The 25,241-nt window shown below is 51.5% G+C and overlaps 1 long non-coding RNA gene across 1 annotated transcript; it reads right to left on the reverse strand.

The window, feature by feature from the left end:
* Window positions 1-21,593: 21,593 nt before the first annotated feature.
* On the reverse strand, window positions 21,594-22,053 carry LOC111935360 (uncharacterized). The gene is made up of 2 exons (XR_002867664.2): window positions 21,847-22,053; window positions 21,594-21,678 (listed from the first exon to the last, which is right to left on the reverse strand). It is a non-coding gene; the product is annotated as an uncharacterized LOC111935360 (long non-coding RNA).
* Window positions 22,054-25,241: the final 3,188 nt, after the last annotated feature.

Consider the following 25,241-nt stretch of genomic DNA (forward strand, 5'->3'; position numbering starts at 1 on the left):
TGCTGGGGGCATTGGCTGTTGGCAGATGAATGCCAGAATTAGTCCTGCCAAGGTTTAAATAAGTTTGTACAATAAGCTGACTTGGAGAGGAATTTTTAAGAGTTCTATTTTAGCTCCAGATGCAAAGTTCAGTAGCTTTCCTGATGACTCAACTTAATGCCTGACTTGTTTAGTAAAAAAATCCCCATAAAAATACAGTTTAAAAGCGAATTCCTAAATACTTGTATCAGGAATGGTGTTTGATCACAGATAACATGTATTAAGTAATAATAGTGTGCAGCTCTGGGCTGGCTAATTTTCAACACACCAGTGGTGGGTGGAGGATTTTAACAGCATCACTTGAGCTGTGCTGCACAGTCAAGACCACATCTACTGAAGAGAAAATGCTCCATTTAAACAGTCCAAATGAATAGATTCGGTCCCTTATTGTAATTTAACTGAAGTTTTGAAATGTCTTTGTTATTCCAAAAAGGGAGAACAGTATCAATAACTCAGAAATGTGACATTGCATAATTAAGCATATTTCTGGCTGTATCCATCTATCTAGCTGTCTATCAAACCCCGCAGTTTCCTTCCCTGGAACAGCAGAAGGCTGCCAGTGCTTTCCACGCCAACGTGTTGGAAACCTTGGCTGGGCCCCTGCCATCGTAAGATGCTGGGTGGGAGGGAAGGCACAACAAATTTGGTACCATGGCTTTACTGCCAGAGAGCTGAAGAAGATGAAGTTTGTCAGCCCACTTCTGGGGAAAATAACCTGAAGATATTTAGAAGTGAATTTAAATTCATCATCCTGACCTGACTTGGGAAGAGCTGCTGAAATGGTTAAAGTGGGGTAGGATTTATCAGGAAAAAGGGAGTTAAGTATGAGGTGCCTGGGTGAAGGATGACTTAAGGGGAAGGATGACTCTCAGCATCTCAAGGCTACAAACACCAAGGACTGGAAGGTCCATCCAGTGCGTCACAGGCAGAACTGTGAGAGAAACACGCTGATACTCCAACAAGGGAAATTTCAAATGCTGCTGAGAGCACTTGATCAGGGTTAGGTGTAAAGGAAAACCCAGCTCTAATGGCCTGGAGATGACAGGGATGTCTGGGAGCTGTGGAGACCTTTTCTGATCTCCAGAGTTTTGATTCCCCGGGTCCCTGCATAGAGACCTTCCACCCCTCCCACGAAGGTGGCCAGCTGTCCCTTCCTGGTGGAACGGGAATTCTGACTTAGATCCACCTGCACAAGAACTGCAGCAGATGGAATCAGGCTGAAAGGTTGTAGTGGATTTAGTCTGGGGGCTTTTTTCTGCAGCCAATGGGATTTCTCCTTTGCATTCCAAGGCTCTGGAATTAAACCTGCTGTGGGCCCCTCCCTTAAGCAGTTTGCATTTTTCCCGCTCTTTTTCCTTAATTCTCTGCAGCCCAGGAGCCTTGCTGCACTTTTCCCAGCCTGCAGCCCTCAGTGGTGCTGGGCAGGAAAAGCCTGGCTGTGCTGTGACACAGGGGGGCAGAAGGAGGTTTCTGCTGGAAACAGCTCTGTGCAGCTGAAATTGGATGTATTCCTGTTGTCTTTAGAAAAATGAAGCTCCTGCTGGAGACCGTGTGCCCGGACAGAATTGTCAGCAAATGACTTTGCTTCCGGGGGTTGGGTGCCATTTTTCCTGAGCTGTCCATAAGATGAGCAGTGAATCTTTCCGTGCCCAGCAGAGGTGCTGAGCTCCAAAGGTGCCCTGGGAGCCGTCTCTGACAGCCCTTTGATGGTGACAGAGCTGTGCAGAGGACAGCCCGTGCTGATGGAGCTGATGGATCCTGCACGGCCACCCACGACCCCGCTGCCATCCACCCTCATTACCTCCTGTCAGATGTTCAATTACACTGACAGGGTCCCAAATCCCCAAAGATCTCTGTTTAGTCTTAGAAGATTAAAGGGTGGCAACTATTTTCAATATGATTATCATCATTATCTCTGGGAGATTTTATACTTCAGAAGTCAAAGTCGTAATAGCCCAACTCACTGCAATTATTTGCAAATTGCCTTAATGTATTTTCCAGAAGCTCTTTTGGCACTTTGTAATTTATTTATTTTCTACACCAGAAACACTTTACAATGCTAAAATGTCCCAGAACCTCTATGAAGCCAGCCTGGTGGGAGCTGGCATGGACTTTGCCAGCAGCCCCTCTACCCACCACTCCGATTTGTGACCCCACTCTGATTTGTTAAAACACCTCTTCTTGGTGCTCTCTCTGAATAACACACCTTGAAGGACTTCTCCTTTTTTGGTTGAAATTAAAGAGAATTTGTTAATGTTGCAGTAATTCTCCATGCTGATGGAAATGCTTATGAAAACATAGACTTAAACCAACATAAAAAACATTCTCACACAAAAACCAGCACAATTTCTCAAAGAAATGTGATTTTTTTTCCTGGAGGCGTGTTTTAAAGAGGAATTCCGGATGTGCCAAGGGCTGGAAGTTGGGCAGGATCAGAAGCAGTGAGGGGGGCTCTCCAGTGGCTCTCCTGCAGAAGCCAGGGGTCTCTGGAGCCGGGCTGGGCACAGCTGGTGAATGGATCTTTGGATGCTCTTTGGATCCCAGCCCCATCTGGTCCCTTTCTTCTTGTCCCCAACGCTGAGCAGAGAGCAAGAGCCACGGTGCCCTGTGCATCACACTGAAACCAGCCCAAAGAGCTCCTGAAACACGCTCAGCCAATTGCTCCAGAGCCATTGACAGACCGAGTTATGGAGCAATAATTATGAATAATGAGGAAACCACGGCAGAAATGGTAAATAGCTTGCAGACATTTTGGGAACAGAAAATGAGGCTAAATTCACTGAATAAATTAATTGCTATGGATTATTCTCTTAGCTTTAATCTGCTGCCTGCTGAAGGAAGTCTGTGCAAATGGCAAAGCTGGTCCACAGCTTTCATGTAGAAATGGGGCTGTTTGCTGCTGAACAGAAGAGAAAAGAGGCTGGAAGGGAATTTGCAGGGTTACAGAAGTGTTTCTCACTTGTATTGCAATGTTCACCTTCACAGTTTTACTTGCCCAGTGGGAGGGGGCAATTTAGCAATCCCATTTCATTAGTGAGCAGCAGATGGAGGTCCTGCAGGGAGGAGAGGTGGTTTTTCCCATGGCCACGTTTCTCTGACAGAATCCAGGTTGGAGCCTGGGATTTTGCAATTCCTGGATGATGCTTGTGATATTTTTCTCTTTGAAGACTTCCCCTTTCTGCAGAAACATCTGCACTGGGGGCTGAACAAAACAACCCCGAGCAGATTTGAGATTTTACCAGTGAAAATGTAGAGTAGAGGAAGGAATGAGGAACCACATCCCCCAGCCTGGTTTAGAAGATCAGTTCTAGTAAAGAGGAATTATATTTTAAGAACCAGACAGATTGTCTCAGATTTACTATCTTAGAGGCCAGCAGTGAAGGTGAAGTATTTTTCTGTCAGGATTACGATTGCCTGACAGGGTCTTACCGTTACCAGGAGAAATGACCCTGATTTAGAGAAGATCTGTTCATTTGTAAGCAGCTGTTGCTTTTTAATAGCACAGCTCTTTCTTACAGCTATTAGTGGTAATAAAAATAAAACTAAGGCCTGTGTCTTTACTTGCATGAAATTTGTGATTTAGCTTGGAGAGCCTTGTAGATCAATCCTGGGATTTTATAAGCTGCTATTGGTGATTTATGTGGGTGGAGACCACAAAACCTCCCAAGTTCTGTGCACAAGCCGTTTGTCAGGTTTTATCTGCTGGCAGCCCTGTTGTCCCCCCTCGATCCCGTGCCTGCAGCAGCATCTGGGAGCAGGGAGTGCCTGGTGCCAGCTCAGGACAAGCTCTGTGCCATTAGCAGGGCTCGGGGCAGTGTCCTGGGGCAGCTTTGTGCCCTGGCCATCCCTCCAGGGAGGTGCAGCTGTGGCTCTGCTGGCCTGGCTCTGTTCCTGGGGCACTCTTGCCCACTGAACAGTTCCAGGAGCTCTCCCAGCCCAGGGGAGCTGCAGAGCAGCGGAGAGGAGCTGGGAGGCCGAGCTGCCCTGGGGTTTTGCTGAGTGGAGCACTCTTACCCCCTCTGGCTCTCTCATATCCGCTCAGTTTATCGAAATGGATTTTCCCTGGCGTTTGCTGGAGTTTAATAGAGCAGAACAAAGCTGCAGATGCCACGTGCCCGGAGGTGGGCACAGGCCGGCACAGGCAGCTCGGGCCCAGCAGCGCAGGAGGTGCCCGCGCTCTCCCCTGCTCTCCTCGCAGGCTGCAGGTAGCCCTGAGGCTGCCCAGCACACCTGAGCCTCACCTGGGCCTTGGCAGCACACCTGAACCTCTCCAGCACACCTGAGCCTCACCTGAGCTTCAGCAGCACACCTGAGCCTCAGCCCAGCACACCTGAGCCTCACCTGAGCCTGAGCCCAGCACACCTGAGCCTCACCTGAGCCTGAGCCCAGCACACCTGAGCCTCACCTGAGCCTGAGCCCAGCACACCTGAGCCTTCCAGCACACCTGAGCCTCAGCCCAGCACACCTGAGCCTGAGCCCAGCACACCTGAGCCTCACCTGAGGCTCAGCACCACGTCCCACTCCGGGCCATGGGCAGAGCTTGGCCTGCCCTTACAGGGACTGACTCCTCGTTCTCCTGTTCTGTTTCAAGCACTGACCTCCAATCAAACCTCCTGCCTTCCCTCAAACCACACCGACATATGGAAACCAAAATACTCGTCTTTCCAGGGCGTGCCCGAAGCCATTGAAGGGTTGTATGCAAAATCAGACTAGATAAATCAGAATCCTTCTCTCCACCTTTGGGAAGGTTAAACCTCCAGCTGCAATGGCAGCGACACATCGAGCTCCATTTTGCAGACATAATGTCAGTCTTTTATTTTAATATACAATGCAGTTCACCCTAAATTACATTTTCTTCTTTTAATTTATTTTCATGAAAACGATAGCATGGCATAAATCATCTTGTGGAGGTTGCTGGGTTATTTGCATTTCAGAGGTTGATTTTAACTTTGTATTATAAAGGAATTTGCAACCGAGAAGCTCTGGGAGGCATTAACTTGCAGTGATGGTGGTTCTCCAAAGGTGATGAATGACGTTCATTTGGCTTAGGACAAACTGCCTCCAGTTTATGTCTTTCTAAAAAAACTTGTCAGAGGCAAAGAGTGAAGGCAGTGAGTGATGCTTTCATCTGTGGAATGAATCCCTGCTGGGAAAGCAGGGTGTTTGGGAAAGGGCAGCTGTTCAGCACAGCTCCTGCCGTGAACCTCTGCCCCTTGGGGGGGTCCCTCGCTCTGTGCCTCTCCAGAAAGGGGGGCTTGGAGAAGTTCATGGCCTGGAGGGGCCTGGAGGGGCTGCCCCTGCTCCAGACAGGGGGATCCTCATGGGGTCCTGCTGGTGCTCTGCCTGTGCTGGGTGCTGCTCTTCCTCACAGCACTTGTTTAATGCTACCTGACAGAGGGCAACTGGAAGCCTGGAAGACTTTAATGAGTCTTCAGATGTCTATTTGCTGCTAAGAAATGTGGCAAGAAGCTCTATCTTAAATTCAATACAGCATGGAATGCTCAGGGAATGAAACTGCGGAGTAAAACCTATTTTATTAGCGATGAGCTGAGCTGCACATGAAAGAACCCTTTAAATATCTGACATGTTAAATGCATTATTTTCCCTTCAGGAGAGAAGGAGTCAAAGGGACGGGGCTGATGAAGTGTGCTCATTAACCTGAGTGATGGGAATGCTCTCGACGCCGGGGCTGGGCACGCTCCAAGCACGGCTCCTGCCGGCTGCGCTTGGAGCCCTGCTCCGGAAAAAAGGGAATTGCTTCAGCCACTGAGGCAAGGTCTGAGCGAGAGGCTCATCTGCAGGTGAGCCAGGAGTCCAAACGGGTCAGAGCTGCAAAGAAAGCAGTGAAGCTCAGCCACGGCAGTGGGGGCTGGAGAGTGCCAAAGCCAGCCCTGCTGCAGAGGAACGAGTCCCTGTGCTGCTGAGCAGGGACATCCCCACGGCTCTCTGGAACACGGGGAGATCACTCACTGCCCCATCAGCCTAAAATCATGGAATGGCTTGCATTGGGAACAACCCTAAATCCCATTCCACGCTAGGCAGGGACACCTTCCCCTGTCCCAGGTGCTCCCAGCCCCATCCAGCCTGGCCTTGGGATCCAGGGGCAGCCATGGCTGCTCTGGGCACCTGTGCCCAGGGTGCACCTGTTTGCTCCAGGGTTTGTTTTGTATCAGAGATTTTTGTGTTGGAGGAGTTACAGGGAGTGTTGCTGCCCATTCTCAGCAAGAGCAGATGCATTAGACTGAGCTGCAGGAGAGCATCAAAGCTCAGGAACTCAGCAGTATCTGAATGCACTGCCCTTATTTTAGACAAAACCTTAATGTTCTACATGTCTTAACATTCTACATGTCATTGGCTGCCTCTGAAAGTGATTCACGAGGTTGTCACAAAGGAAAGGATCTGAAATTTGTAGGAGAGGAGCCTGTGCATGTCCCTGGGAAACCCAGGCAGCGAGTACAGTGCCAAACCCAGCTGTCCCCATGGCCAGGGAGGTGCAGGGCACTTTGGCTCACCCTAAACATGTGCCCCCTTCTGTTCTGCCATAGCCAAATAGTTCACAGGTTACTGAAGAGCATTCACAGAGATGTAGGTGTTCTTTTCCTACTTTTCTGATTTATTTTTAAGGTAGAATTAATATTCACTGGATTGACGTAGATGAGGTTTTGTACTCTCTGCTGCCTGGGGCTATTGCACTTCACTCTTTGATCTGATCAGCTCCTGCAAACTCAGCTGCTTGGAGGCTGGTCAGGGCTTGGCTGGGAGGTTTCACAGGCATTTGCTGCTGCTGGGAGGAATTGTTTGTGATGAAGGTGGCACTTTCTGCAGTGAGTCAGTGCCCAACAAATGCCCAGGCTCGGAGCCAGGGAAGGGCCTGAGTCGTGAGGGGTTGGGGGGGGTTGGGGGAGCAATAAATGTCTTCTTGAAGAGGAAATAAAGTGATGAAACAACAGCAAAAACCAGCCCAAAATGTTTGTCAATACATAAAACCAGCCCAAAATACGCGTCAGTGCACGTGGCACAGCTTCTGTGAAACCCCTGTTTGTTTATTTTGGAAGCAGTCCTGGAATGTTGCTTTTGTCTCTTTCCCCCTTTCCCCCTGCAGGTAAGTGCACAGTAAAGGGTTTCCTTCATCAGGAAAACACAAGTTTCAAAGACTGTTTCCTTGCCAAGGTGTTCTTTCACACCTGCAGGGTGGACTCCTTTTTGGTAGAGATCTAATTTTTTTAAAAAATTGTGTTGCAGCTGCAATTCCTGCAGAATCTCCAGAGGAGCCAGGGTAGAGAGCTTAAGAAGAAATCTCTGCAGTAACACAGGGAGAAACAAACCCTGATAACTCCTGACAGATTGATGGCTTCTCCCTTCACCTAAACCTTTATAGATTAGCACGTCCATTTCCTTTCCATGGATGTGTTTGTTAGCACTGCATGATCTAACCTAATCTGTGTGGGAAGTTATTTATCCAAGGGCTGGGGGGCATTTATACCATTCACTTGTCACCAAGAATAATGGAGAGGACAGGTAAGATAATTCCAACTGTATTAAGGGCTGAGAGATGACTGTTTGTGTTTTGATAATGGGACACTCAGAGTGAAGGATCTGACATGGCTTTGTAACATATTTGCTGAAAACACACATTTTAAATGTATTTTGTTCCTTTTATTTCTGTTTCATGAGGGTGCCTGGGGTTTCTCTCGGAGAAGGAGACATCAATTGCCACTTAGGGGTGGCCCAAGAGACTCTGGAGGAAAGATGTGAGAGTGCCTGGGAGTGTCCTTCTCACTGTGGTTTGCTCCAAGCTGTGCCAAAGTGCAGGTTCCCAGTCCCTCTGTTGTGATGGGAACACGGCCTTGGGCAGGGGGATGCAGGGCAGGGGTGTCCTTGGTTAAGGGGATGTCCTTGGGCAGGGGATGTCCTTGGGCAGGGGGTGTCCTTGGGCAGGGGGTGTCCTTGGGTAGGGGGTGTCCTTGGGCAGGGGATGTCCTTGGGTAGGGGGTGTCCTTGGGCAGGGGATGTCCTTGGGCAGGGGGTGTCCTTGGTTAAGGGGGATGTCCTTGGGCAGGGGATGTCCTTGGGCAGGGGATGTCCTTGGGCAGGGGGTGTCCTTGGTTAAGGGGGATGTCCTTGGGCAGGGGATGTCCTTGGGCAGGGGATGTCCTTGGGCAGGGGGTGTCCTTGGTTAAGGGGGATGTCCTTGGGCAGGGGATGTCCTTGGGCAGGGGGATGTCCTTGGGTAGGGGGTGTCCTTGGGCAGGGGGATGTCCTTGGGCAGGGGGTGTCCTTGGGCAGGGCTGGCACTGGGGCTGTTCCCAGGAGCACAGGGGGGTGACAGCTGAGCAGGGGCTCATTCCCAGCCTTTGCAAGTGGCTGATCTCCAGAGCCCTGTCCTGGCCCTTGTCCTGTGGCAGCTCCTTTGCTGTTTCAGAGCTGCTGTGTCCTGTCCAGGCACCAAAGGAGCCTTTCCTGCCATCCTGCTGCTTCGCCAGATGTTCTCCATTTTCTGCCTGTGCAGTGATTTCTCCTCTCCAGGCATCCTGTAACTGCCTTCATCTCACTGATTTCACAGCACTGCCACAGCATCAAGAGCACTTGGAATTCTGGTCCCGTCCTCCAGAGCTCTCACAATCACTGCCTGCCTCCTGTCTCCCACAAATGCCATCAGCATCTCCCCTGCTCCAGCCCAGAGGGAGCAGCAGCTCCCTGAGGGTCCCCTCATCCTCCCAGGGGACCCCAGTGACTGTCACCAGTGATGTTCATGGGCTTCCTTCTGGCCTTTTGACGTTTTATTCAGACTGTGCTTTTTGAGTTTCCCCTGTGTGTTTGGGGACCACCTGCTCACCGTGACACGCCGAGTGTCACATGTCCTTGGTGATGGGCATTTGTCCCCCAGACCTTCTCTCCCCCCATGCCCTCCACTCCCCTGACCCAGTCCTCCTTAAGTTGCATTTTTTTTTCTATTATTTATTCTTGAGAAATTTATAAACTTCTGCTGGCTCTGTCTCCTGGGCCACCATCTAATCTTGCAGGCGATGACAACTTGATTGGTGAATAATAGATTCCAGTCTCTTCCCAGCTGCTGAATGGAGCTGTAATTTGTAAATGCATCCTTGAAGATGGAGCAGAGCTTGTCCTTCTCCAGGGGTTAGTCTTTAATCAGCCCAGTTGTCTTTTCAGTATTGAAAACTTATTTTCATTGTAATATGCAAAAAAAAAACCCCAAACTGGAAATGAGCCATTTACCTTGTATTAGTGTATGGATTAGAGGCCCAGTGTTTTGGGTGCTGCAGAAATCCTGTCAGTGATATTCCCTGCTCTGGAAAACTTTAATATTAAGCAGGCAAGGTAAGCAACCAAAAGGACTGAAAACAGACACCAGGGATTAACTGAATTGCTGAGGCATAGATCAGTGTCACGATGGAGATTAAAATTTCAGTCTCTCTCAAATCCAGAACAAAACTTTGCTGTTCCTCTGATGGCTTTTTTTTTATGGGCTGTGGAAAACACAGAAAAATGAAACTGGTCCCTTGAAAACATTCCAAGTTGAAGAATAACATGAAATGTGATTTTTATAATTTCAAAGATGGAGATTTTAAAAATTCACTAAAATCCCAATAAGAGCTCTCAGAAGAGTTTGTGTTTTTGTTATTCTGTATTTGTACTTTCAATGCAGAAAGAACCTACTGATATACTTGTCTCATAATGTTAGCAAAAAAAAAATACTTGGAGAAAGCTGAATTTCATCTTCCTCCATTATTGTGGATACAAACAAAAAGTGGTTATGAATCACTTTTCCTTGATAGAATGAATTTATTTGTCCATTTATTTTGCTGGAGTGTCTGCTGGAATTGAAGCTGTTGATTAATGACCTGCAGGAAGTAACAGTGGAGAAATTGGTGTTGCAGCTGCAGGGAGCTCTGCAGGGCTGTGGGAGGTGGAACAGGGACCCCGAGCAGGGCTGGGTACAAACCCTCCTGGCAGGACGTGCTGTGGGGACAGGGACAGGGAATCCACGGCTGGGGATGGAAATGTGTTGGGTGAAGTGGTTCAGCAGCCTGCTTTGGGCAATAATGGTTACAGAAATTCTGCTGAAGTACAAACAGATCCAGTTCAGTGCCACCACCATCACTTCCCAGGATTTCCTCTCTGTAACAAAATGATGGAGCTGGTACAAACCCAGCTCTCGAGCACAGGTGCAGTAGAGGCCAGGGGTGGTGGCAGGGGACACTGAGGTGGCTTTTGGGTGGGCTCACCCCGGCTGTCCTGCCCATCCCCTGGCACTTGGCTGCTACCACTTTATTTTACCTCCTTCCTCCTTCCTCCTTCTTCTTCTTCCTTGCACAGCTTGTCCTTTGCCACTCAGGGTGTAAATTCTCCCTGCTGCTGTTTCCCGAGCTGCCCCTTACACTCACAATCACAAAACACACGGTGCCAGACGGGCACTTCCCTCCATCCCCTCCTGTGTGCCCGTGGAGCCGGGCTGCTCCCCAGACAGCCCCGTTCTGCTGCCCCAGCGGGCTCTGTGCCACCGGCAGCGTTTGCAGGATTCACCTCGGCCAGCATTCAGCATCCCCTGTGTGTCCTCAGCCAGCATTCAGCATTCAGCATCCCCTGTGTGTCCTCGGCCAGCATTCAGCATCCCCTGTGTTTCCTCAGCCAGCATCAGCATCCCCTGTGTGTCCTCGGCCAGCATTCAGCATCCCCCGTGTGTGTCCTCAGCCAGCATTCAGCATTCAGCATCCCCTGTGTGTGTCCTCAGCCAGCATCAGCATCCCCTGTGTGTCCTCGGCCAGCATTCAGCATCAGCATCCCCTGTGTGTCCTCGGCCAGCATTCAGCATCCCCTGTGTGTCCTCAGCCAGCATCAGCATCCCCTGTGTGTGTCCTCAGCCAGCATTCAGCATCCCCCGTGTGTGTCCTCAGCCAGCATTCAGCATTCAGCATCCCCTGTGTGTCCTCAGCCAGCATCAGCATCCCCTGTGTGTGTCCTCAGCCAGCATTCAGCATCCCCTGTGTGTCCTCGGCCAGCATTCAGCATCCCCTGTGTGTCCTCGGCCAGCATTCAGCATCCCCTGTGTGTGTGTCCTCGGCCAGCATTCAGCATCAGCATCCCCTGTGTGTCCTCGGCCAGCATTCAGCATCCCCTGTGTGTCCTCAGCCAGCATTCAGCATCCCCTGTGTGTGTCCTCGGCCAGCATTCAGCATCCCCTGTGTGTCCTCGGCCAGCATTCAGCATCCCCTGTGTGTCCTCAGCCAGCATTCAGCATCAGCATCCCTTGTGTGTCCTCGGCCAGCCCGGGGCAGCTCCAGCCGCCCAGGGGGGCTTGTCCTCACTCTCTGCCCCCTCCTCAGCCCTCAGAGTCCCAGCGGAACGGGACAGTGACAAACCCTGCCCTGGGGGCTGTTCGCTGGAAGCAGGGAGGGATTTCTGTGTGAAGGTGTGCAGTGAAAGCTTTGTGGCCTCTCGCAGAGGCACAGCAGCGGAGGAGCAGCATCCTCTGGACGGTGTGGGTTTGTCTGAGGGCAGATTTCTGAACGGTGTGGGTACATCTGAAGCAGATTTCTGAACGGTGTGGGTACATCTGAAGCAGATTGCTGCTCACACTGAACGTGCCCAGCACCAGAGCAGGGTGGCTGAGGAGCAGGAGGCTCATTCAGCTCTGCTCCAGGGCCAGGCCTGACCCAGAGAGCGGCACCGGGGCAGGACAGGTCACAAAATGTGCCAAGGATGAGATGGAAACTCCACTCTGCAGCCTGGGCTCGTCACTCAGCACAGCTCGGTGGGCAGCGCTCCCCCTGGGCTGCTGGGGTGGGAACTGGGAACTGGGAACTGGGAACTGGGGTGGGATGGGATGGGATGGGATGGGATCCATGGGATGGGATGGGATGGGATGGGATGGGATGGGATGGGATGGGATGGGATCCATGGGATGGGATGTCCAGGGGACACAGGTGGAGTTTTGGGAGGGGCTGTCCAGGAGGAGCTGCCTGTAAACATCCCTCCTCCCAGGCTGTCATCCTCCAGCAGGGAAGGAAGTGTTTCCCTGCAGAAACTCTTTCTGTAGAAAAAGGGCATTTGCTTCACAAGCCAATTTGCCATTGAAAAAAGCCCTGACCTTAATAAATTAATTAGTTTTGTAGGTTTGCTGAAAGTTCTTCCCTAAGTCCTGCACTGGCTGAGTCCACTGGGATCCTTCCTTTGACTTGAGCAGGAGTTCAAGCAAATCTTCTGTCACAAAAATAACTGGAATCAATACTCAGACTTCATCCTAGAGAATGGGAAGTGTGATCATGTGGTAACTGCAATTTTCACTCCTGATCTACTTTTTACATTGTCAGAACTGATGAAGCATTTTATGGGAGGAAAGAGAAAAAACAACAAATCAGGGAGTATTCCCCTAGGCTGATGAGTGCATGTGGTGTGATAAACTGCTGTTATTAATCTCAGTTGGGGGCAAATAATGGCTTCAGAGTAGAAAAAAAGGCCACGAAAACAACCCCCAACCTCTTGGAAAAATTTCTTGAACATAAAAGCAAAATAATGGCAGTTGTTCCATGAGGCTTTGTGTGTAATGGTCCAGAATAGTCCCAGGCACCGAATGAGGGTTTGGATGCAATTACTTCTGTACATTAACAGTGGCACTCATGACATGACAATATTTACAGTGGGCAACACGTTGTTCATTTGTGGGGCTGGGGAGGGGCTCAGCCAGGCTGTCCAGGACAGGGCTGTGAGCCATGGGGTCTGCCTGGACATGTAGAATTAATTTAATCTTAAATCAATTTACAGTATCAATAATGAAGCACTTCTTAATGAGCTTTCGACTGGTCAAGTGTCACGGCAGATTGTGCAGCCTGGGGGGAAAGGAGCAGCTCCCTCCTTGTGTAAGCTCCTTGCAGATCATGAATAAATCATCCTCTCTAGCTGGCAACTCCTTCACACTGCTCTAAGATTGAAGGAACTTCCTTCTCATTTCACTTGTGTCTGAACTTTCAAAGCAGCCTCATCCTCTAAAGAAAGAGCACCTGGTTTATGTGCTGCTCTTTTATTACAGGAGCAGAACAGTACAAACATAGAATCCAGACTTGTGGAATCCTTTGGGCTGGGAAGGACCTTTAAGGTCCAGGTGTTTCCTGCTGGGGCCCGTGTGTGGTCTGTGCCCAGCCTGGTGAGGCTGTGAGGTCTCAGCCGGGTTCCCTTTGCATTTCAAGGCCACGGGAAAATGACTTTTGCTGCTCCTTCCATTTCATATTCATTCATCATTTCCATATGGTAACTACGCAGAGTTGTGCCGTGTGTTATTCAGCACAGGCACACAGAAAGCTGCTAAAGATAAAAATCAATTTTTTTCTCAGAACCAGAAACTAGAAGCTGTCTCTTGTCACGCTTCAAGAGAGTGAAAAGTAGCACTGGCTCAGACCTGTGGGCTGCAGTTTTCCCATTCCTCATGTGTCCTTGAGATATCAGAAAGTTTTCTTGCTCATACTGGATTGAAATTGGGAGATTTGGGAGATTTTCTTGGGAAAACAAACCAAAAAGAAGCGATGGTCAGTGTAGAGCCAGCGGCTCAGTGTGAGGTCATGAGCACATTTTTGTCAGTTGGTTGTGTTTTGGTTGAGCAGCAGCAGCCTGGGTGCTGGGAGCTGTGTGACCCTGGCACACGTGGGGAGCTCTGCCCGGGTTTGGCATCTCCCTGCTCCTGGGGACTGGGGCAGAGCTGCTGCCAGCCCTGGGCTCCAGCAGGGCCAGGGCAGCTCTGGGGCTGTGCTCAGACACCTCTGATGGATTCTGCTGTCCTCACCTGTCAGCAGGTGTCTGCTCCAGCCGTGCCTGCTCCTCCTGCTTAGAGGGAAGGCACCTGTAGCCCCTAAACACGAGGGTTTGGGATGCTTTTCCTCAGTTAAGAAGTTTGGTTTTTTTCCCAGATGCCGGGGTCTCTGATCCTGGATCCCTCCCAGTGCTCCCTGCAGAGAGATGGAGCCAGGAGCAGTTTGGGTGTGGGTGAGGGTGGAGCAGCTTTGTTAGCAGTCCCCGTGGCCCTGGCCTGGGTCAGCACGTGGGGTTCTCCTCGTTCCCAGGGCACCTGCAGGTCTCCATCCAGCTCCTGCTGCGTGGGGAAGGGGCTCTGAGCCGGCTGCTTTGTCAGAGCCATGCCCTGGAGAGCTGCAGCATAAACCAGGTCAGTGCAGAGCCCACACTGAGCCTGGGAGTGAACCCCCTCCCAAAGCCTGGCGCTCCTTCGCTGCAGGACGGCTTCCAGCAGTGCCAGGGCATGGCTCAGCTGCAGGGAAGTTCTCTCAGAGCTGCAGGAGTGGCAGAGTGGCTGCTGAGGTGGGGCTGGGGCCGGTGCTGGCACCAGCCCGTGCTGGGGGTGGTGGCCCGGCCACCCAGGTGGTGCTGGTGTCACCAGCAGCCCCACAGCCTTGGTCTGGGCACCTGCCAGAGCCGGGCTGCAGGAGAGCCCAGGGATGGCTGCAGGGGGACCAGCTGCAGTGATGTGTTTTCCCATCTCAGTACAGTTGGTGGGCTGATAAGGAGTTTTAAAGGCACTTTTCTTTCTGGAGAAGAGGCAATGGGAATGAAGGTGGGGAGTGGTGATGACAAAAGGTGGGCGGTGAGTGCTTCTCATGGGTTTCCAGCACAGCCAATTCCTCCCTGCTCTGGGGTTCCAGCCCTGCAGGTGCAGCTGAGGTTGCTGCTGGGGAGGAGGATGAGGAGGGATGGACTTGGAGGTGTTGCTTTCATGGTTGGTCTCCTTCCTCTTAAAGGTGTTTTCCAGCCTGAAATGGTTCTGTGATTCTCTGGCTGCCCCATGCCCAGGGAGTGGTCTGGCAGCACCAGGCACCCACTTTCCAAAGCAGGAGCTTCCTCACGCTGCGTGTGGGAGTTCAGCTCCCCCAGGGCTGCTCCTGGTGGGTTTTGGGACTGGCACCCTGTGAGAACAGGCAGGATCACACTCACAGATCCGAGCTGCCGGGGGGCCCAGCAGGGTGACAAATGCTCTGCAAAACACAGAGAAGCAAAGACAGAAGATGTAGAGGAAAAAAGAACATTTACATTTTTTACTTGGAGGAGTAAAATAAACATGGGAACATTTCCCAGGAGAAGAGCTTGTTGTGGTGTCAGTGCAAAGCTGCAGTTGCTGCCTGTGAGATATTTGGAGAAATATGTCAGTCTTCTCTGCTGCAGATTGCTGGGGCACCCCAGGCTCAGCTGTGCCAAACTGGCCAAGGGCTCAACCCTTTTCTAACATTTTAAGGTAAGAAAGATCAGACAGGGAAAACCAGGTTTCAGTTCCTTGATTATTCCTTTGCTGATATGTCAACTGAAAACATAACATTCTTGAATACACTGAAAAAGCAATCCATGGTGTTCCCACTGCAGCAGCGCAGCCAGCTCTGCAGGATGGCTCTTCATGGTGCCTGAGTTGCCAAGGCAACACAGGGTGGGCACAGTGGGCACCTCTCCATCCATCCCAGGGTGGGCACAGTGGGCACCTCTCCATCCATCCCAGGGTGGGCACAGTGGGCACCTCTCCATCCATCCCAGGGAGGGCACAGTGGGCACCTCTCCATCCATCCCAGGGAGGGCACAGTGGGCACCTCTCCATCCATCCCAGGTGAGCTCCTGTGCTGAGGACTCAGCTCTCAGTCCTGCCTCGCTGTGTCCCACTTTCAGCTTGTTGTGGCTGTAGTGCTTCAGTGCAGTTATTTAATACAGGTAATTACGGGAATAATAACTTGGGAAAGGTTAAACTTGATGAACTGGGGGATGGCTGTGGCTTTTGGCATTGACCTGATGAGCGTGGTGCGGATACTTATTGGTAGGAAAGTTGCAGATTCCGTACATTTTAATCCAAAGCACATTTCTGTCTCTCACAGCAGCTCTTTGATTAGTGGTGTTCACCTCGGGGTCAGAACGTGGAGAGAAAATCAGCAGCCAAAGGCTGAGCTCGGGCAGCTGCTGGGGCTGGGTGTGAGCAGGCAGGGAGGGCAATGAGGGAGGTGGGGACCAGAGGGCTGCCCTTGTGCCCTCTCATTTCCTGGCAAGGAGGAAGATCCCGTGGAGTGCTGAGGCTGCTGAAGGTGCTGCTGTGTTTGCTCTGCTCTGCGAGGCACCAGCACGAAGCAGCTGCTGGGTCTGACATCCCTGGGTCCCCCTCGGGTGATGGAGCTTGAGGAGCAGGAATTGTCCCAGGGAGGGGTTCTGGTGTCGTGGTGCTGTGCTCACTGCTGCCACTGAGACAATCTGCCATGGTCTGATGAGAACAGGAGGTGTTGGCACCAGAAAGGATAATGCTCTGCTCTGTGCAATCCTGATCTCGGGTCTGGCAGACAGCAGGAGCAGCAATTCCTGGGAAGTGCATCCTGAGGCTGACCATGGCCTCACAGACATTTCCTGTGTGTCCTGCATCGTCCCTGCTGAACTCTGAAACCTGCCAAAGTGGAGCTGGGCCATAGAGGAATGAGGATTTTGTGATAAGAGGAAATGCCATCATTCCCTGGGCTGTTCTTGACAATTCCCTATGGAATTGAGATTAGTTCTTCAAACTCTTCAAATCAGAGGTGGGACAATAATTCTGATTTTAGGGGAATATTGTAAATTGTAATAAATTTTTATTTCCAAAGCATTTTTGCATCTTCAGAGGGCTCTGCCTTAAAATTATGTATCCTTACTCATTTTTATTGCATAAGGAATGCAGAGAATAATACAAAATATTATTTATTGATGCATTTTAATGTTGAAAATGTAATTTCACTTCCACATTTGCAATATTTTTGGATTGTTTCCCTCAAACCTTCAGACAGATGTTTCTGATTATAAAAGCTTAAAAGTCTAAATTTTTCTGGCCTCAGTAGCATTAGTGAATTTATCTGCACCTGGTGCCAGGCAAGCGCTGTGGCAGAGAGAGGAGTTCAGTCAGAAAGTCCCCAGCACTTCTGGAGATCAGATTGTATTGGATACTCTGAGTTAGGAGGTAAAGAATCAGCAAAGCTGGGGCAGGCAGCGCCTCATGGGGCAGCAGTGGCACCTCCCTCCCTCCCTCCTTCCCTCTCTCCAGGGCTCTGCCTCCCTCCTGGCAGGATCTGCATCCTGTATTCCCACCCCACATCCCCATCCCCATCCCCACCCCACATCCCCATCTCCATCCCCACTCCACATCCCCATCTCCATCCCCATCCACATCCACATCCCACAGGTGGAGCACTGGGCAGGCACTGCCCATCCCATCCCATGGATCCCATCCCATGGATCCCATGGATCCCATCCCATGGATCCCATCCCATCCCATCCCATCCCATCTCATCCCATCCCATCCTATCCCATGGATCCCATCCCATCCCATCCCATCCCATCCCATCCCATCCCATCCCATCCCATCCCATCCCATCTCATCCCATCCCATCCCATCCCATCCCATCCCATCCCATCCCATCCCATCCCATCCCATCCCATCCCATCCCATCCCATCCCATCCCATCCCATCCGTGTCCCAGCACCTGGCAGTGTGTGCTGAGCCTGGCTCAGGCGGAGCTGGCAGGGAAATGTTTTGGAGTTTTCAGGTAAGAGCAGAGGAAGATTGAACATCCAGCTCTGGCCAGTTTAAGAGCAGCAAAGGACACCTTTACTTCCTCTGACTCTCTCCTGCCCACTGAGGGAATCCTCTCACCCAACTGCCCCTGAGCTGCTGGGGAGCAGAGGGAGAGGACAGCCTCCCTCTCACTGCCATCCTGGTTGGAATTCCCGTGGGAATCCCCTGTCACCACTGGGGGCTTAGGGTGGGAGATGAACTCCCACCAGTCTTGTTTTCTGTCCAGGACTCCTGGAAAGGCCTTTGAGGTGAGGATTTGCAGGTAATTACTGCCCCCTCATTTGCATTTTATCAGCCTGTGCTGCCTGTCCCTGTGTCAGAAGCAGTGGCAGGGGATGGATGGAGGCAGGAGGTGGGGCTGGCCCACCTGGGTATCCTGCACACTCACCTGGGTGTCCTGCAGACCCACCTGGGTGTCCTGCACTCACCTGGGTGTCCTGCACATTGACCTGGGTGTCCTGCACATTGACCTGGGTGTCCTGCACACCCACCTGGGTGTCCTGCAGACCCACCTGGGTGTCCTGCACACCCACCTGGGTGTCCTGAAGACCCACCTGGGTGTCCTGCACACCCACCTGGGTGTCCTGCAGACCCACCTGGGTGTCCTGCACACCCACCTGGGTGTCCTGCAGACCCCCATGAGCTCTGCCCAGCCCTGCCCTGCCACGGCCACCTCGCCTGCACCGCTGCCAGCAGGGTCAAGTGGCTGAGATAAAGACTATGCGTTGGACAACTTTTATTGCCCTGGACATTCACTGCTGGTCTAGCAATTCCCAGACACTAAAAACGTGCTCTGGCTCTCAAAATCTCTGGTTTGGAGCCTTTTCTATTTGCCAAAGGACTTGAGGTCCAGCTGAAATGAGATAAAATTAAATTATATTAATGTTGAGGGGTCAAAACCAAAAGGAGGTTGTTTATCACTAAGAAATGCTAAGGAAAACCTGCAGGCCTGAGCAGAGAGTCAGCCAAAGCCCTGCTGCTGGTGCAAGGTGACCCTTTCCCCATGGGGGCTTGCACAGGCACCCAGTGCCCAAATCCAGCTGGGCCAGCCCTGCCCTGTTCCTGGGGGCTTTGCTGAAATCTGATTTCTGCTCTGCTCCTTGGGCAGCACACATCACCTGCACCTTGGGAGGAAGGAGAAGCAGCTCCAGGAGCCCTGTTCCAGCTGGACCCAGTAATCTGCAAAGCCACAGGGCTGTGGGAGAGGGCACAGAGCAGAGGGGCTGTGAGAGGTCAGAGTCCATCCCACCGTGGCTGACTCGGGAAATGGGCATTAGGGCACACCAGAGGGAGAGAATGAGGGTAAAGGGGTTCTTATTCAACTTCCACACCTCTCATCTACACCACTGCAACCATTAGCACAGTTCTGGCCAGGACTTTTCCTGCTTGTTTTCTGCAAACTCACATGTGGTGTTTTTTTAAAGCATTATGTGGCAATGAACTCCAGAATCAATTACATCTATTTCTTTTTGTTTTGGAACTGCTGGAGTAATCTATTGCTTTGTCCCTTATTCTTGTATTACATGAAGGACTCATTTTTTTTCCTACTCACCTTTACTCTGCTATTCTTAATTTTAGAAAGTTCATCAGTCCCTCCCCACTCTACACACAAAATGATGATCTACAGCTCACGTGGCTTTAGCATGTGATAAGCCATCAAATGTTAAAATAAGAAAACCATCCCCATAAGCTACAGCATCAAACAATCCCCAGTTGAAAAATGCTGGAGATTTGCACTGACTCCAGCTATTTTGGCCAAACAGCTCAGCCTCTGGGCAGATTTACACCTGCAATTACAGAAATAGATCTCCCCGAGTGCAGGAGGTTTGGGAAAATCCAAAGCAGCCCTGGATGTGCCGGGCAGCCAGGCTGTGCCTGTGCCTGTGCCCAGGGCAGGGCTGGCCATGCTGCTCCTGGCTGTCCTTGCCACGGACACGGGGGAAATGAGCAGCACCGACCACCATTAATATGAAATAACTAATTGGAGCAAACCTCTGGAGAGAGAGGTAAGGATTAGAGATAAGAGAAGCACAAAGCTCTCTGTTTGTTCTTTTTAAATGAAAGGCTCCTGGTGATGGAATTCCTCCCTATTGGTATTCCAGGTGGGGACTTTCCTCTGCGTGTTGTTCACAGACATTTTAAAGGGTGACCTTTCAAGTCACTTAATGGATGTGCCACATACCTAAATATCAATTGTTTCTTCTAATGAAACATTGGTTCTGCTGTGTTTTGCCGTCTGGGAAGGAGATGTTTGAGCCTGCTGGAGGCAGCCAGCTGTTCCTGGCACGCAGCACAGCTGGGCTGGGGACACCGCAGCCTTTGGGAGCCGCCACTTGCCGAGGAAAAGGGATGGACGTGAAAATGTTTCCTTTGGCAGTGAAGGTTATGGACACCTGAGCGTGTGCATGTCTGTTCAGACTGGATTTGGAGAGGTGGGAAACTGCTGGGCTGCCTGCTGGAGACCGAGGTTTCATTGCTTTCCTTTGGTGCAAACCCAAAGGCTTTGCAGAGTTTGGAAAGGGGAGGAGGGACAGGCTGAGCTGGGTTTATTTCTCGGTGGAGAAGGTGCTTGAGCCCGTGGTGGGAGGCCTGTGCTCCTGCCCCTGGGCACGGTGCTGGCTGCTCTGAGTCTCCTCAGTCTGACCAATACTTTCATCCAGCAGCTGGAAAACAGTTCCAGTTGAAAATGTAGTTGAAAGAGCTGTATTCCCACAAGTGTTTCCTCTGTAATAAATCAGCCTTTTGAGGCAGGAGTGAAGGATCTGCAGTGCCTGTGCTGGTGCTGCTCTGAGGTCCCCAGAGCAGGGGCTGCTTGGTGCTCACAGTGCCCAGAGCCAGCTCCAGTCCCTCAGCCCCTGCCCAGGTGTCTGCACGTGGCCCCAGCTCTGCTGGGGACAAATCAAGAAACCAACAAAACTATTTAAGTGGGATCTATCTGTATTTTTCCTATTTCTTTTTTAAAAATAGCCATGATGTTGTAAGCTCCAGCTTGCGGCACACATGAACAGCATTCCCCTTTGGAAGCTGGTATTTTGAACTGCAATAAAAATAAGAACAAGTACACTGAAAATGCCCAGCTTCAGAGCATCCTGGCCAGTCTCCTGAGCAAGGGGAGCTGGTTGCTCCTTAATTATGGATGAGGAAAGAAACAGATTTTTCTCAGCCCACTGGAGATTTGGGAATCCTGGTGCTGGAATGCAGAAGCAGTTTTGGAGGACTGTGCTTCAGCAGTTCCTGGCTCCCGGGGTCCTGTGGCAGCTCCAGTCCCCATTTGGAGCCAGAAGAGCTGCAAGCTCCTGCTTTGGATGCAGCACTTTGACAAATCCTTCCAGCCCAGGGCTGGTCCCAGGAATATCCTGTCATGGGGCTGTTACAGGTCCATGAGCTCACACCCCTGCACTGTAAATCAGGTAATTCCCTACAGCCTGCAGCAAATGCAAAAAGAAAAGGGGATGTGCTGCAGGGTCTGGGCAGTTGTACCCTGAATCACAGCTTGAGCCAAATGAGAAATGCAGACATGTCCTGGCCAGTGTTGGTCACTCCCAGCTCTGGCTGTGAGGAATATTCAGGGATTGCTGAAGCACCTGAGCTTCAGAGGATGAAGTATTTCAGCCTCCCTTGTCACAGAGAACATCTCTAGTTACCAACCAGAGAAATATTCTTCAAACAAAAACCTGTGTTTACTCCAAGGGACAGAAGCTCAGGTGGTGGGAGAGTAAGAGCTATTCCTTACTTTTTTCTCCTGAAAAATAAAACAGCCCATTTGTACATTGATTTATCAAGCTTATCCCAACTGTCTTCCAGCCAGGATTCACAATCCTGCCTTTTTGTTTCTCTACATGCTCCAGCACACAGATATGGCTTTCAGAGTGGAAATCAATACATCTGCAGGACGCCTCTGGTGCTAGCAGAGTCCACGGCTTCTTTGATTAAGCTCTACTAAAGCATAATTATCTGGAACGCCTTGCCATTTCCTTGGCGCTGCTCACACAGCCTTCCAACCTGGAAGCATTTTATCAGGGCACCAGAGCCCCACAGAGCACATGTCCATCCTGGGGACAAGGAAAGGTTTCTGTAACAGCCAGTTCAGCAGCCCAGGGGAGAGCAGCCCTGGCTTTGAGCCTGCCCCAGGCTCTGGGCAGAGCCCGGCTGTCCCCGGGGTTCTACCAGAGACCAGGACTGGGCTTTGCTGCTGGTTCTGCCAGGAGATGCTGGGGCACCTGAACGTCCCAGCTTCTGCTCAGGAAGGGATGGATCCTCCAGGGTGTGCAGGGGCAGCTGTCCTGGCCTCTGGTGGGGACACTGTGGTCCTGTCCTGAGGCTCAGCAGGTTCCCAGGTGCCAGGGGTGCTCCTGCCCTGGCACCCCAGGCCTGCTGTGCTTTGTCGCTGCCGTTCACACAATATGGCCATAGTGACAAAACAATTGCCAGTGTGACATTATCCCCTGGCAATCCAGGCTCAGGCGTGCTCCAACAGGAACAGAAGGAGAGCTGGCATGTTAACATTCAGCTGACTCCAGCCTCCTCCTTTTCTCCGTGTGTAAAATCCGCCTCCTGTCCCTGTGCTGCCAGAGGAAGCTGCTGCACGGCGCTGCCCTGGCTGTGCCATCCCTGCTGTGCCATCCTGGCAGTGCCATCCCTGCTCTGCCATCCCTGCTGTGCCATCCTGGCTGTGCCATCCCAGCTGTGCCATCCCTGCTGTGCCATCCCTGCTGTGCCATCCCAGCTGTGCCATCCTGGCTGTGCCATCCCGGCTGTGCCATCCCGGCTGTGCCATCCTGGCTGTGCCATCCCGGCTGTGCCATCCCAGCTGTGCCATCCCTGCTGTGCCATCCCTGCTGTGCCATCCCGGCTGTGCCATCCCAGCTGTGCCATCCTGGCTGTGCCATCCCTGCTCTGCCATCCCTGCTGTGCCATCCCAGCTGTGCCATCCCTGCTGTGCCATCCCTGCTGTGCCATACCAGCTGTGCCATCCCTGCTCTGCCATCCCTGCTGTGCCATCCTTGCTGTGCCATCCCTGCTGTGCCATCCCAGCTGTGCCATCCCTGCTCTGCCATCCCTGCTGTGCCATCCCTGCTGTGCCATCCTGGCTGTGCATCCCTGCTCTGCCATCCCTGCTGTGCCATCCCTGCTGTGCAATCCCAGCTGTGCCATCCCAGCTGTGCCATCCCTGCTCTGCCATCCCTGCTGTGCCATCCCTGCTGTGCCATCCTGGCTGTGCATCCCTGCTCTGCCATCCCTGCTGTGCCATCCCTGCTGTGCCATCCCGGCTGTGCCATCCCAGCTCCGGGGGCTGGGGACACTGCACAACCTGGTCACAGCTGAGTCAGGATGGCTGCTTTGTCACCGTGGCCTTCAGAGGATCTGCTTCAGCCCTCCGGGGCTTTTGGCAGATCTGTATCTCTGCAGAGTGGCCGGGTGCCAAGAGCCGTGTTTCAGCCTCTCTTTACAGGTGCCATCAGAGCTCGGCACTTGTCCTGTGCCAGGGGCTGAGCAGTGGCACAGCAGGGAGAATTTCCACACAAAGAAATCCCAGAGCTGCACAGTGAACGTGGATCCTGCTGGAGACCACTGGTGCCCAGGTGTGAGGGAGTGTCCCCTGCTCCCAGGTGTGCTGAGGAAAGGCTCTCTGAAGGTTCCTCACTCCAGGCCCAGCAGGGATGCCCCGTGCTCGGCTGGGGAGTCACACAGGGCACGGGCAGCTGCTTCCCTGGGCATGGCACCAACCCACGGCCCCTTCCAGGAGGTGATTCTCCAGAGGGCAGGCTGATCTCTGCCACAAACATCTCTGGTTTGTTTTTCTTGGCTGAACAACCCAGCCACTGAGGGTCACCTGAGGAATTCCTGAAGGTCCTGGTGCTCCTGAGCACGTGGGCTCACTTGGGAGAAAGGGAAATCTCTGCCAGCACCTCTCCAAGGGCTCACAGTGCTTCCTGGAGGGATGGGAGGATCTGACAGCCGAGCTCCAAAACTGCTTCCAAGCAGTGAGGATGTTCTCAGGCTCCCTTGTATTGCCAGATAAAGAGAGGAAAATAAAAGATCTTGTTCCTTGGCCCAGCCATGAGCCAGCCCAGGTCTGGTGCAGATAATCTGGGGCAGCTGCCAGCAGAGGATGAGGATCAGCACCCAGCAGGAGCTGTGGGTCCCCAGCCTGAGCACCAGGAGCATGCTCTGACCCACATGCCTGCTCCCTCCAGGGAGCCTGCAGTGTTTTTTCAGGTTTTTGGGAAATCATCCTACTCTACTTTCATTCTGTGAGGCTTTAAAGCAATTCTGCTCTAGAGCTCAGTTCATCCACTGCAGCTCCTGCTTCTGGACTGGCTGAATATGATTTATGAGGAATCTTAATGGTGAGCCACTCCAGCCTGCTTGGGGTTTAAGCTTTACTGAAAAGGGATATAAACAACTCTATAATCAGCAAAATGAACTAAGGGCCTTTTGCAGCTGTACCTCACTGCACAAGGTGCACAGGGACTTCTCTCCTGCTGGGGTTCACTCATTTCTTGTGTACATTCACTGCGTGAGGCATCAAAAACCTGAGTGCCCTGGGGAGAGAGGCACCTGCAGCCAAAAGCAAAACTCAGGGTGCTGGAAGAGAATTTGTAGTGCTGATTTTGCCTTTGTGGGTTTTTCCAGGCAACCAACACCAGTAGAAATAATAAGTAATTAATGTATAATGGAAAAGGGGATACCCAGGACCTGATTTCTTCAGTGTGCTGATGGTGAGATGCTGACAACAGCTGATGGAATTTGAGCTTCATTTGAGCTACTTCTCGTTCTTTCTGATCACACAAGGACAATTTGGCTGAGGCAGGTTTGCTCTCCACCACAGGCACAGCTGAGCTGGGGATGCTGGGGATGCTGATGGCACTGCCAGCAGCCTGGTCCCGCTGTTCCCCTGGGTTCCTCTCCAGGACAGCCCAAGCCCACCGAAGCTGTTCCTGCCTTTCCTCAGAGTTGCCTTTTAGAAACTGTTTCTGTTTCTTCCCTTGACCGCAGTGCTCGGCCAAGCATCATTTTAGGGAACATTAGGCTGTGTTTGGGGTATTCAGTGCTTTAGCAGTTTCCTTCTTGACCTTTTCTCGACCCTTTTCTCTTGGGTGAGTGTTATGCAGGGAGAAATTGCCATTCCCCTTTTCACTCTTTCTCTATCTGTAAACACAGTAAATGGCAACAAGCTCTGGTAATTCTTGTTAAAAGCCCTCGAGTCCTGAAGTGAGCCCCCAGACAACAGATTGAAAAGGCAACAATTAGGGGAGAAGACAGGGGGACAAAAGGATGTAAACAACTCCCTGCTGCAAAAGCCAGAGCAGCCAGTGAAAGCATCAGAGGAGCACGGGTTCAGGAGGCTGGAGGTTTTTGGATGTTTTTGAAATATAAGCTTAATAAATATTAGAAATCATCTTTAGCCACATGCTAGGTTTCTCCACTCTCAGTGCTATTTTTTGACATTGGATCTTGGCCCAGATCCTTCATTCAAAGCAAGACAAACTCTCCTAATCCTTGTTTATAGCTTGGGAGAGACAGTACTTTGTGGTGGTTATATTTGTGAGGGATTATTGGTTTGGTCTGTGTGCTTTCAAATACTGTTCTTTGCTCCTTACAGGCAGACAGG

This window comes from Cyanistes caeruleus, chromosome 15 (assembly GCF_971803275.1).
Source record: "Cyanistes caeruleus chromosome 15, bCyaCae1.hap1.1, whole genome shotgun sequence".
In the NCBI taxonomy this organism is placed as follows: domain Eukaryota; kingdom Metazoa; phylum Chordata; class Aves; order Passeriformes; family Paridae; genus Cyanistes; species Cyanistes caeruleus.